Source organism: Lucilia cuprina, chromosome 3 (assembly GCF_022045245.1).
Source record: "Lucilia cuprina isolate Lc7/37 chromosome 3, ASM2204524v1, whole genome shotgun sequence".
In the NCBI taxonomy this organism is placed as follows: domain Eukaryota; kingdom Metazoa; phylum Arthropoda; class Insecta; order Diptera; family Calliphoridae; genus Lucilia; species Lucilia cuprina.
In genome coordinates this window covers 8,346,913-8,360,185 of record NC_060951.1, presented here as the reverse complement: position 1 = coordinate 8,360,185, position 13,273 = coordinate 8,346,913, and positions in this window count along the sequence as shown.

The following is a 13,273-nucleotide window of genomic DNA, read 5'->3' as shown; positions in this document are numbered from 1 at the left end:
TTATAACAAAAAACTATATATATAATTTTTTTCTTATTTAAGCAGACATTTTCTATACAAATTTAACAGTGAAATTTTCACATTATTGTGTTAAAAACTAAAACTTACAATGTAAAAGAAAATATTGTTAAAGAAATTTCCAAGGGAAAAAAGATTGATAAAACCTTAAAAGGTTGATGAAACGTTAAATATCCATAAAATATTTTAAGCATATAAAGTTGTTAGATTCCTTTTAATAATATCTTCAAATATTGCCTTACTTTCACGCCGAGGATTCTCTTTGAATTCACTTTTTTTCAATTGTAATTTATAAACATGTTTGTAAATAATTTATTTTCTTTTATAAAGTTATTTTCAATTTTAAACAAATTCAATTTGTACACTAAATTTATCATAAAAGTTTAAAGTTGTTTTCTATTTTTCACACAAATAAATATTGTTCATGTACTAGTCAATAGATCAGTCTATAGTCTTCACTAATGATCAGTCACTACTAATCAGTCAGTAGATCAGTCTCTTGTCTGGACTATAGATCAGTTTATAATCTAGACTACAGATAAGTTATGACTATATATCAGTCTATATTCTCGACTACTGATCAGTCTTTAGTCTTGACTATAGATCTGTCTATAGTCATGACTATAGATCAGTCTATAGTCTTGACTTTAGATCTGTCTATAGTCATGACTATAGGTCAGTCAACAGTCTTAACTATATACCAGTCTATAGTCTTGACTATAGATCAGTCTATAGTCTTGACTTTAGATCAGTCAATAGTTTTCACTATAGTTCTGTCTTAAGCCTTCACTATAGAGAAGTATGTAGATCAGTCTATAGTCTTGACTTAGATCAGTCTATAGTCTTGACTATAGATCAGTCTATATTCTTGACTATAGATCAGTCTATAGTCTTGACTAGAAATCAGTCTATAGTCTTGACTATAGATCAGTCTATAGTCCTGACTATAGATCAATCTATAGTTTTGACTATAGATCAGTCTATAGTCCTGACTATAGATCAATCTATAGTTTTGACTATAGATCAGTCTATAGTCTTGACTATAGATCAGTCTATAGTCTTGACTATAGATCAGTCTATAGTCTTGACTTTAGCTCAATCTATAGTCTTGACTATAGATAGTCTATAGTCTTGACTATAGATCAGTCTATAGTCTTGACTATAGATCAGTCTATAGTCTTGACTTTAGATCAGTCAATAGTTTTCACTATAGTTCTGTCTTAAGTCTTCACTATAGAGAAGTATGTAGATCAGTCTATAGTCTTGACTTAGATCAGTCTATAGTCTTGACTTAGATCAGTCTATAGTCTTGACTATAGATCAGTCTATATTCTTGACTATAGATCAGTCTATAGTCTTGACTAGAGATCAGTCTATAGTCTTGACTATAGATCAGTCTATAGTCCTGACTATAGATCAATCTATAGTCTTGACTATAGATCAGTCTATAGTCTTGACTATAGATCAGTCTATAGTCTTGAATATAGATCAGTCTATAGTCTTGACTATAGATCAGTCTATAGTCTTGACTATAGATCAGTCTATAGTCTTGACTATAGATCAATCTATAGTCTTGACTATAGATCAGTCTTTAGTCTTGACTATAGATCAGTCTATAGTCTTGACTATAGATCAGTCTATAGTCTTGACTATAGATCAGTCTATAGTCTTGACTATAGATCAGTTTATAGTCTTGACTATAAATTAGTCTATAGTCTTGACTATAGATCAATCTATAGTCTTGACTATAGATCAATCTATAGTCTTGACTATAGATCAGTCTATAGTCTTGACTATAGATCAGTCTATAGTCTTGACTATAGATCAGTCTATAGTCTTGACTATAGATCAGTCTATAGTCTTGACTATAGATCAGTCTATAGAGTCTTGACTATAGATCAGTCTATAGTCTTGACTATAGATCAGTCTATAGTCTTGACTATAGATCAATCTATAGTCTTGACTATAGATCAGTCTATAGTCTTGACTATAGATCAGTTTATAGTCTTGACTATAGATCAGTCTAAAGTCTTGACTATAGATCAGTCTATAGTCTTGAGTATGGATCAGTCTATAGTCTTGAGTATGGATCAGATTATAGTCTCGACTATAGATAATTCTATAGTCTTAGTTAAATTCCTGGCTATGGATCAGTCTATAATCTTTATTTTAGATCAGTCTGTGGATTAGTCTATAGTATTGACTATAGATCAGTCCATTCTATAGTCTTGACTATGGATCAGTTTGTAGTCTTGACAATAGACTATAGATCTTGACTTGACTATAGATCAGTTTATAGTCTTGACTACAGATCAGTCAATAACCTTAACTATAGATAAGTCTATAATCTTGACTATATATACAGTCTTGACTATAGATCAGTCTATAGTCTTGACTATAGATCAGTCTATAGTCTTGACTATAGATCAGTCTATAGTCTTGACTATAGATCAGTCTATAGTCTTGACTATAGATCAGTCTATAGTCTTGACTATAGATCAGTCTATAGTCTTGACTATAGATCAGTCTATAGTCTTGACTATAGATCAGTGTATGGCCTTAACTATAGATCAGTCTATAGTCTTGACTATAGATCAGTCTATAGTCTTGATTATAGATCAGCCTATAGTCTTGACTATAGATTAGTCTATAGTCTTGACTATAGATAAGTCTATAGTCTTGACTATAGATCAGTCTATAGTCTTGATTATAGATCAGTCTATTGTCTTGACTATAGATCGGTTTTAGTCTTAACTATAAATCTATTTGACTAATTCCTGTGATAAAAACTAGTAGACTGCCAGTGATAAGTCCATAATATCCCTTGGTTTGTCATGGATTCTATTTCTTAGCCATTACAGTCTGATATTCTGCATTATAGGACTGTAACTCTAATAACATTTCTACAATCTCTACGACTATCTTGACTTTTGACATAAACTGTCACAATGCACTGTAGTGCGATATGATTTCATATCTGTACCCACTTTTTTAGATCATTAGGATCTGTGCGTCTAAAACACTATATTTGTAAGACAGTCTTTAGAAGGTTTATCTGAAGATGTGTAGATCTTGTTTAAAACTTTAAGAATTCCAAATGTAGATTTTTATTATATAACAATTAAAGATTATTTTCTTTTTGCTATTCAATAGAATTTAAAGGTGAAAGTTTTTTACTTTTTAATTTATTGATAAGTTTTGATAGTAAAGATGGTGTCTGAAGGCGAATTGCAATTTTTTTTTTATAAAAAATTTTATAGAAAGTCTACCAAATGAAATTGGTAGCATTAAGAATGATAAACTTTTCCCCTTCTAGATTTCTTTAACAATATTTTTTTGCTTTTATATAATTATATTTAAAAAAAGAAAACCCCGCATACTGGACAAACAATAAAACAAATATTTATGAAAACAAATATAAATGAAAAAAAAAAAACAAATTGTATTTTATCAATAACTATTTAAAACACATTTTCTTTTTTTAGAATATATATATTTTTTTAATTTTATTTTTTTTTTTTAATTTTTGTTTTTAAATGAATTTTATTTGACTTTTTTCTAACAATTTTATTTAAATTTTTAACACGTTTTATTTTAATTAATTTTTTTATTGATTTTTTTTTACAAGAAAAATGTATTTTTGTTTTATTTTTAATTTTTTTTTTTAACAATTTTAAGGAAATTTTTTTTCTTTTGACTATTTGTAAATTTACACTTGACCCTTATTAGTTTATAAACAATGCTTGACTTTAAAATTTAGGTTTTGTTTTTAAAATTTAGTTTTGCTTAACTTGACCTTTTTTTGAAAAAAAAAACAAAATTTATTTGTTTTTTATAAAAATTATTGTTTTTATTATTTTTTAAGTTAGTGCTATAGCGTATTGTTTTTTTAACTTATAGCACTTGCTTAATAAATTAAAACATTTTTAAGTTTTTTTTAATTATAAACATAATTATTTCAATAAATCATTTAAAACTTTAATTTTATAAAAATTTTTTTGTTTATTTTTTATTAATTTTAAGTGTAATACAATTTTTATAATTTTTAAGCTTTAGTATAAGTTTTATTATATATAAAATCTACTAACCCCTCAAACCTTTTCCTTTAACTTTAAGCTTGTCTAATAAAAAATATATATTTTTAGTTTGTAAGTAAAAATAAAATAAAAACAAAATAAAATAAATTTCTTAAAAATGCTTTAAATTTTAATTTTTTAGCATTTTTTTTTCTTTTGAAACTTAAAAACAAAATTTTTATAAATTTTTAAATTTTATAATAAAGGCTAAAAATAAACAATTGTTATAATTTTTAAAAAAAAAAAACTATTTAAATTTGTATAAATGTTAAAAATTAATATAAAAACTGCTTAAACTTAAAAATACTTTCTTCTCAAAAAAAAAAAAAAAACAATGTCTGCTTTAGTCTGTTTATATTTAAAAAAAAATATAAAAATTAAAACAAATTATATTAAGAAAAAAACAACAACAACAAATTGTACTTAATATTTTATATTTAAGCTATTAATTTTAAAAAATCTCCAAAAAAACAACAATTTTGTTAAACAAATTTGTGGGAAATTTAATTAAAATCAATTATGCTATAAACATGAATTAATTAATTAATATATAAATTATTTATAACACAATTTTTTTTTACCATATTTTTAAAATGTTTCTAACTTAACTTTTTAGATAATTTTTAAAATGCTTCTAACTTAAAAGTCCAGCTTTTTAGTTGTAAATCTTTCAAATTTTAATTTTTAACTCGGCTAATAGTTTACATTAACCCAACATTACTTTACACGATACACAATTTCTCTTTTGGGTAGAAATTTTTGCTAAAATCTACTTCACCAATAGCTTCAGCATACGTCGAGTTTGTAATCAAATTCATTTTGTTCTTAAAATATCTAAAAGATTCATAAGACAACAACGAAGAAAGTTGCTGTACCAACATCTCCTCCAACAACATTCGAAATCTGAGTCTCAACGTTTGAGTCTTTCTAAATCTTGATTTCCTAGTCCTTATAGTTATTTTCTAGTCATCAAAACATGACAAGTTCTAAAATCTGTACCAACATTTCCAACAACATTCATAAGCTGTGTCTTCTTTTCTTCAATTCGTAAAATTCAACGTTTGACTCTATTTCTTTATTCCCTCTTTTCTAGTCCTCGAAACAGGATTAGTTTGTTTTGAAATCTCCCTTTAACTGATAGATACTGCACCAACTTTTCCTCCAACAACATTCGAAATCAGAATCTTCTCTTCTTCAAACCGTGAAACTCAATGTTTAAATCTCTGCCAACAACATTTGAAATCTGAGTCTTCTTATTTTCAAACCGTAAAACTCGACGTTTGAGTCTTTTCAAGTCCTTCCTAGTCCGTATACCTATTTTCTAGTCATGAAAACATGACTAGTCTGTTCTGAAACTCCTCCTCCAACAACATTCGAAATCTGAGTCTTCTCTTTTTCAAACCGTGAAACTCAATTTTTGAATCTTTCCAAGTCTTTCTTTCCTAGTCTTTATACCTATTTTCTAGTCATCAAAACATGACTAGTTTTTTTCTGAAACTTCTCCTCCAACAACATTCGAAATCTGAGACTTTTCTTTTTCAAACCGTAAAACTAAACGTTTCAGTCTTTAATTCGTTATTTCCTAGTCCTTATACCTATTTTCTAGTGATCGAAACATTACAAGTTTGTTCTGAAATCTGTACCAACATTTCCTCCAACAACATTCAAATGCTTGTCTTCTTTTCGTCTTTTAAAGTATTTCTTTCCTAGTCCTTATACCTATCTTCTAGTGATCGAAACATGACTAGTTTGTTCTGAAATCTATACCAACATCTCCTCCAACAACATTCGAAATCTGAGTCTGCTTTTCTTCAAACCGTGAACATCTCCAACAGCTAATCCAGCAATATTTGGAATCTTAGTCTTCTTCTATTCAATCCGTAAAACTCAATGTTTGAATCTTTTCAAGTCTTACTTTCCTAGTCCTTAAACCTATTTTCTAGTCATCAAAACATGACTAGTTTGTTCTGAAACTTCTCCTCCAACAACATGTGAAATCTGAGTCTTCTCTTCCTCAAACAGTGATACTCATCTTTTGAGTCTTTCTAATTCTTTATTTCCTAGTCCTTATAACTATTTTCTGGTCATCAAAATATGACTAGTTTGTTTTGAAATCTGTACCAACATCTCCTCTAACAACATTCGAATTCTCAGTCTTCTTTTCTTCAATCTGTGAAATTCATCGTTTGAAACTTTATTTCCTAGTCCTTATACCTATTTTCTAGTCATGAAAACATGAATAGTTTGTTCTGAAATCTATACCAACATCTACTCCAACAACATTCGAAATCTGAGTCTTCAAACCGTGAAACTCAACGTTTGAGTGTTTCTTTTTCGTTATTTTCTAATTCTTATAACTATTTTCTAGTCATTGAAATGTGACTAGTTTGTTCTGAAATCTAATTTAAAACGAAAAAGGTCGTGAATCTTCTCTTTTTAGCTGATAGTTGTTATACCAACATCTCCTCTAACAACATTCGAAATCTGAGTCTTCTCTTCTTCAAACCGTGAAACTCAACGTTTGAGTATTTTCAAGCCTTTCATTCCTAGTCCTTATACATGTTTTCAGTCATCAAACATGACTAGTTTGTTATGAAACTTCTCCACCAACAACATTCGAAATATGAGTCTTCTCCTCTTCAAATTGTGAAACTCAACTTTTGAGTCCTTCCAATTCTTTATTATCTTGTCCTTATAACTATTTCCTAGTCGTTTAAATGTGACTAGTTTGTTCTGAAATCTAATTTAAAACGAAAAAGGTCGTGAATCTTCTCCTTTAGCTGATAGTTGCTGTACCAACATCTCCTCCAACAACATTCGAAATCTGAGTCTTCTTTTTTTCAAACCGTGAAACTCAACTTTTGACTCCTTCCAATTCTTTATTACCTAGTCTTTACGACTACCCTCTAGTCATCGAAACATGACTAGTTTGTTCTGAAATCTATTTTAAGCTGATAGATGCTGCATCAACATTCATAATCTCATTTTTCTTTTCTTCAATCCGTGAAACTCAACATTTGAATCTTTTAAATTTTTTATTCAGTAGTACTTCCTTGACTTACAACTATCCTTGGGTCCATAGAATCGACAGCTTTGTGAAAGCTGCATCAAAAGAAAACCTTTGGCGTATTAGTACACTTCGACCTAAGTACTTTGGTTTTCGAAACCAAAACAGTTTGTCGCAAGTATTTAGGTGACTATATTTCTTATATCAAACTGCAAAAGATCCGTTAAGTTACTCAAGCTATAGCTACCTAGTAGACTCACTCTGTGATTTGCTAGGGCTGTGTAATGACAGAGCAAGTGAGTAATACTCTCTCTCTTCTTTCTCCTCATCCTGGCACAAATTAACTGTCGGAATATAAAGAAAAACTTATAATCTTTGTGGTTAAAAAGATGGCCATATGATTTTCGCCTGTCTGCAGGTGGTTTCAGTGGACTATCTGCATTGCGCAAGCTCATATGGTTTTTCACGTATAGAGCGTTTGCGGTATGTCGAAGAAGTGCTTGGAATCTTTGTGTTTTGACAGATGGGCACAGGATCTTTGGCTATCTGCAAGTGGCCTCAATTGACTATCTCATATGGTTTTTCACGTATACAACGTTTGCAGGTTGAGATTGGTATGCCGAAGAAGGCGTTGAAATCTTGTTTGTTTGTTTGTTTATTCCTTTTCTTTTAAATATTCTTAATCCAACAATCTCGAAGTAGATTTTATATGCCTCCGAATTTGATGTCCTCTTTTCTTAAACTTTTTTGCCTTTAAAAATATTTAGTTTTTATGGTACATTTAGATTTTCAAGTCCCCCCTGCCTTATGGTCATTCATTGTTTGCGATTTTTTAGTTCAAGCGTATATTGACGCTTATCCCATTTCTATTGGAAGCACAATGACAAAACAGTGTTTACCATTTGAATTTTAAAATGAGTTCCATATTTATTTACCGCCTTCTTGATTTGTCACTTTTTTAGCTAAAAATAGTAATATGACTAGCGGAGTAAAGAATTTAAACTAAGAATGTCTAGAATCTTTATAGACGACACAAAAATTTTGAAATTTTTTTAGAATTTTTTCTTAAATAAAGTTCTTTATCGTTAAACACAACTATTGTGAATGAATAGTTGAAGGAATGTTTAAAATAGTAATGTTATTAGTGGAGTAAATGATTTAAACTGAGACTTTTGAAATTAGTTCAGAATTTTTTCTTAAATAAAGTGCTGCATTTTTAAACACAACTATTGTGAATGAATAGTTGAAGGAATGTTTAAAATTGTAATGTTATTAGCGGAGTAAATGATTTAAACTGAGACTCTCTAGAATCTTTTAAGACGAAACAAAAATTTTGAAATTAGTTCAGAATTTTTTCTTAAATAAAGTTCTTTATCGTTAAACACAACTATTGTGAATGAATAGTTGAAGGAATGTTTAAAATAGTAATGTTATTAGCGGAGTAAAGGATTTAAACTAAGAATCTCTAGAATCTTTTAAGACGACACAAAAATTTTCAAATTATTTTAGAATTTTTTTTAAATAAAGTTCTTTATCGTTAAACACAACTATTGTGAATGAATAGTTGAAGGAATGTTTAAAATAGTAATGTTATTACCGGAGTAAATGATTTAAACTGAGACTCTCTAGAATCTTTTAAGACAAAAAAAAAATTTTGAAATTAGTTCAGAATTTTTTCTTAAATAAAGTGCTGCATTTTTAAACACAACTATTGTGAATGATTAGTTGAGGGAATGTTTAAAATAGTAATGTTATTAGCGGAGTAAAGGATTTAAACTAAGAATCTCTAGAATCTTTTAAGGTGAAACAAAAATTTTGAAATTAGTTTAGAATTTTTTCTTAAATAAAGTGCTGCATGGTTAAACACAACTATTGTGAATGAATAGTTGTAGGAATGTTTAAAATTGTAATGTTATTAACGGAGTAAATGATTTAAACAGAGACTCTCTAGAATCTTTTAAGATGAAACAAAAATTTTGAAATTAGTTCAAAATTTTTCATAAATAAAGTGCTGCATGGTTAAACACAACTATTGTGAATGAATAGTTGTAGGAATGTTTAAAATTGTAATGTTATTAGCGGAGTAAAGGATTTAAACAGAGACTCTTTAGAATCTTTTAACTCAAAACAAAAATTTCGAAATTATTTTAGAAATTTTTTCATAAATTTAGTGGTAATTGGTTAAAGAAGCAACTATTGTGAATGAATAGTTGTAGGAATGTTTAAAATTGTAATGTTATTAGCGGAGTAAATGATTTAAACTGAGATTCTCTAGAATCTTTTAAGACGAAACAAAAGTTTTGAAATTATTTTAGAATTTTTTTCATAAATTGAGTGGTAATTGGTTAAAGAAGCAACTATTGTGAATGAATAGTTGAAGTAGTGCTTAAAATAGTAATGTTATCAGCGGAGTAAAGGATTTAAACAGAGACTCTTTAGAATCTTTTAACTCAAAAGAAAAATTTCGAAATTATTTTAGAATTTTTTTCATAAATTGAGTGGTAATTGGTTAAAAAAAACAACTATTGTGAATGAATAGAATGAGTGCTTAAAATAGTAATGTTATTAGCGGAGTAAAGGATTTAAACAGAGACTCTTTAGAATATTTTAACTCAAAACAAAAATTTCGAAATTATTTTAGAAATTTTTCATAAATTGAGTGGTAATTGGTTAAAGAAACAACTATTGTGAATGAAAAGTTTGTAGAACATGCAAAACAGCTAAAAGAAAATCACAAAGGATTGGAATAAGAGAAGCTTTTTTAAAGTTTAAGTTTAAAAATAATTTAAGAAATAATTTAAAAAATAATTTTAAAAAAAATTTAATAAAATATGAAATATTTGCAAAAAATTAAATAAAACTAAAAAAAGTTTTTTAAAAACACTAAGAAAAATACAAAATATAATAAAATGTAAATTAAATATAATAAAAAATATTTAAAAATATTTTAAAAATATTAAAAAAAATATTTAAAAAAAATATTTTAAAAATATTTAATAAAATATGAAATATTTGCAAAAAATAAATAAAACTAAAAAATATTTTAATAAAATATGAAATATTTGGAAAAAAACGAATAAATAAAAATAAAAAAATATTTGCAAAAAAAAATTATTAAAAAAAATCGCTTTTTAATATAAAAAATAATAAAGATTAAGTAAAAATATTATTAAATATAAAAATATTTATATGAAATTACAAAGCAGTAGTTGTACACAAAAAATACAAAAAAAAATTATTAAAAATATTAACAAATTTTTTTAATATATAAAATCATAAAAAATAAAATATTAAAAAAAAATATTTTATTTTAAAAAAAATTTAGTTTTTTTTTGAAAAAAATATTTTTTTTATTGCAAAAGTTAATTTTTTAATAAAAACATTTTTTTTGGAAAAAAGTATTTTTGTTGTTTGAAAAAATATTTTCTTTTGAAAAAAATAAAAATAATTTTTTAATTGAAAAAATATTTAAAAAAAATTATTGAAAAAAATATTTTTTTATTGAAAAAAAATATTTTTTATTGAAAAAAAATATTTTTTTATTGAAAAAAATATTTTTTTATTGAAAAAAATATTTTTTATTGAAAAAAAAATATTTAAAAAAAAAATAATTTTTTAATGGAAAAAAATAATTTTTTTATTGAAAAAAATATTTTTTTTTTGAAAAAATATTTTTTTTTTGAAAAAATTATTTTTTTTGTTTGAAAAAAGTAATTTTTTGTTGAAAAAAATTTTTTTTTGAATAAAATTGAGAAAAATATTTTTTAACGGAAAAAAATATTTTTTTTTTGAAAAAAATATTTTTTTTTGAAAAAAATATTTTTTTTTGAAAAAAATATATTTTTTTTTGTTTGAAAAATTTTTTTTTGAATAAAATAAAAAAATATATCTTTTAATAATAAAATTTTTTTTAAAGAAAAACATTTTTTTTTAAATTATAAAAATATTTTTATTTTTAATATTTATTTTTAATAAAAAATATTTTTTTTTATTAAAAAATATTTTTTTTAATAAAAAATATTTTTTTTTATTAAAAAATATTTTTTTTAATAAAAAATATTTTTTTTTATTAAAAAATATTTTTAATAAAAAATATTTTTTTTATTAAAAAATATTTTTTTTTAATAAAAAATATTTTTTTTTATTAAAAAATATTTTTTTTTTATTAAAAAATATTTTTTTAATAAAAAGCAAAATTATATTTAAATTTATAAATTATTTTAAAAAGTACAATTAAATTATTTTCTTAATTATTAACAAAATCAAAACATTTTTTAATATTTTAATATAAATAAGAAAATTAATAAAAAACTCAAAAATATATAAATATTAAAAATAAATAAAATAAATTATTTATAAAAAAAATTAAAAATTTAAAATGTTAAAAAAATAATTTCTTTTGTATAAAAATAAACTAATAAAAAAAAAATTACTTAAAAATTAAAAAAATTACAAAAAATTCTATAGAAATTTATTTAAAAAATCTAAAAATTTAAAAAAAATAAAAATGATTAATTTTTTGTATAAATTAAACTAATAAAAAATTAATTTCAAAATTTAAAAATAATTAAAAAAATAAATTTTTTAATTATATAAAAGATTATATAAAAACAATTATATAAAAAATTAAAAAAAGAAACAAAAAAAAATATATAAAAAATGTAAATTTTAGAAAAATCTTTAACCAAACAAAAAATTAACTTTAAAAAAAGACATAATTATAAAAATATTATTTAACTGTCAAGTAAATATGTATCAGCAGAAAATTTTCCTCTTCATCCTAGTGGAACTTAAACTCAAGCCCTTAGAATATTTTATTAATACCATAAGAAATGTATTTAAAAGTTTTAAAGTAAACAATTATGTTTTATGTTAAATATTAAGAAATCTATACTATTCGATAAAAAGTTTGTGACTCCAACATCTAAAGTATATAGATAATATAGAAAAAAGTGCAAGGATTAAAAGCCAATTAAAGCTAAACATGGAGTCAAGTCACTAATGTGAATTAAAATATAAAAATCCTCACTAAACTCTTAAGGTACGTTTAGACCTATTAAATATATTCGTCAAACATTTAGTAGGTGTGAACGTAATTTTAGTATTATATACATAAAACAACAACATACTATTTCTAATAAACTCCGACAGATTGTGCAGACTACGTCCAGTCATATAAAGTAACACTAAAAGAGAGTGCTAAACTACATTTACTTAAGCTAGTCCTTGCCATAAGGCCTTCAAAAGTCTTAAAAAACCAACAAACCACAAGACAAGACTGGTTGATAGTGTAACGAAATCGGTGAAAGATCATACTATAACAGAGATATATAGATTAATCGATTTTACTTCTATTCAGGACTGAATCCGATATGATTCAGAATTGTCCTTCTAGTTCTAAAGAAGATTTCGTTAATTAGTTTAAAAGGATGATGTACATATATACATCAAATCTGAAGAAATACACTTAGGCCTCTATCGGTCCTGTTGTGCACTCCTTAACCAGTGCCTCAGGTAGGAATCGAACCCATCCACTAACCTACCGAAGGCCACACAAACAACAATATAATTTTTCTAATAAACTTCGACAGATCCTCACCAAACTCCTAGCATTGTAAACATAAAACAACAACATACTTTTTCTGATAAACTCCGATAGATCAACATACTTTTTCTGATAAACTCCGACAGATTGTGCAGACTACGTCCAGTCATATAAAGTAACACTAAAAGAGAGTGCTAAACTACATTTACTTAAGCTAGTCCCTGCCATAAGGCCTTCAAAATTCTTAAAAAACCAACAAACCACAAGACATGACTGGTTGATAGTGTAACGAAATCGGCAAAAGATCATACTATAATAGAGATATATAGTTTAATCGATTTTCCTTCTATTCAATACTGAATCCGATATGATTCAGAATTGTCCTTTTAGTTCTAAAGAAGATTTAGTTAGTTAGTTAGTTAGTTAGTTAGTTAGTTAGTTTGAAAGGATGATGTACATATATACATCAAATCCGAAGAAATACACTTAGGCCTCTATCGGTACTGTTGTGCGCTCCTTAACCAGTGCCTCAGGTAGGAATCGAACCCATCCACTAACCTACCGAAGGCCACACAAACAACAATATAATTTTTCTAATAAACTTCGACAGATCCTCACCAAACTCCT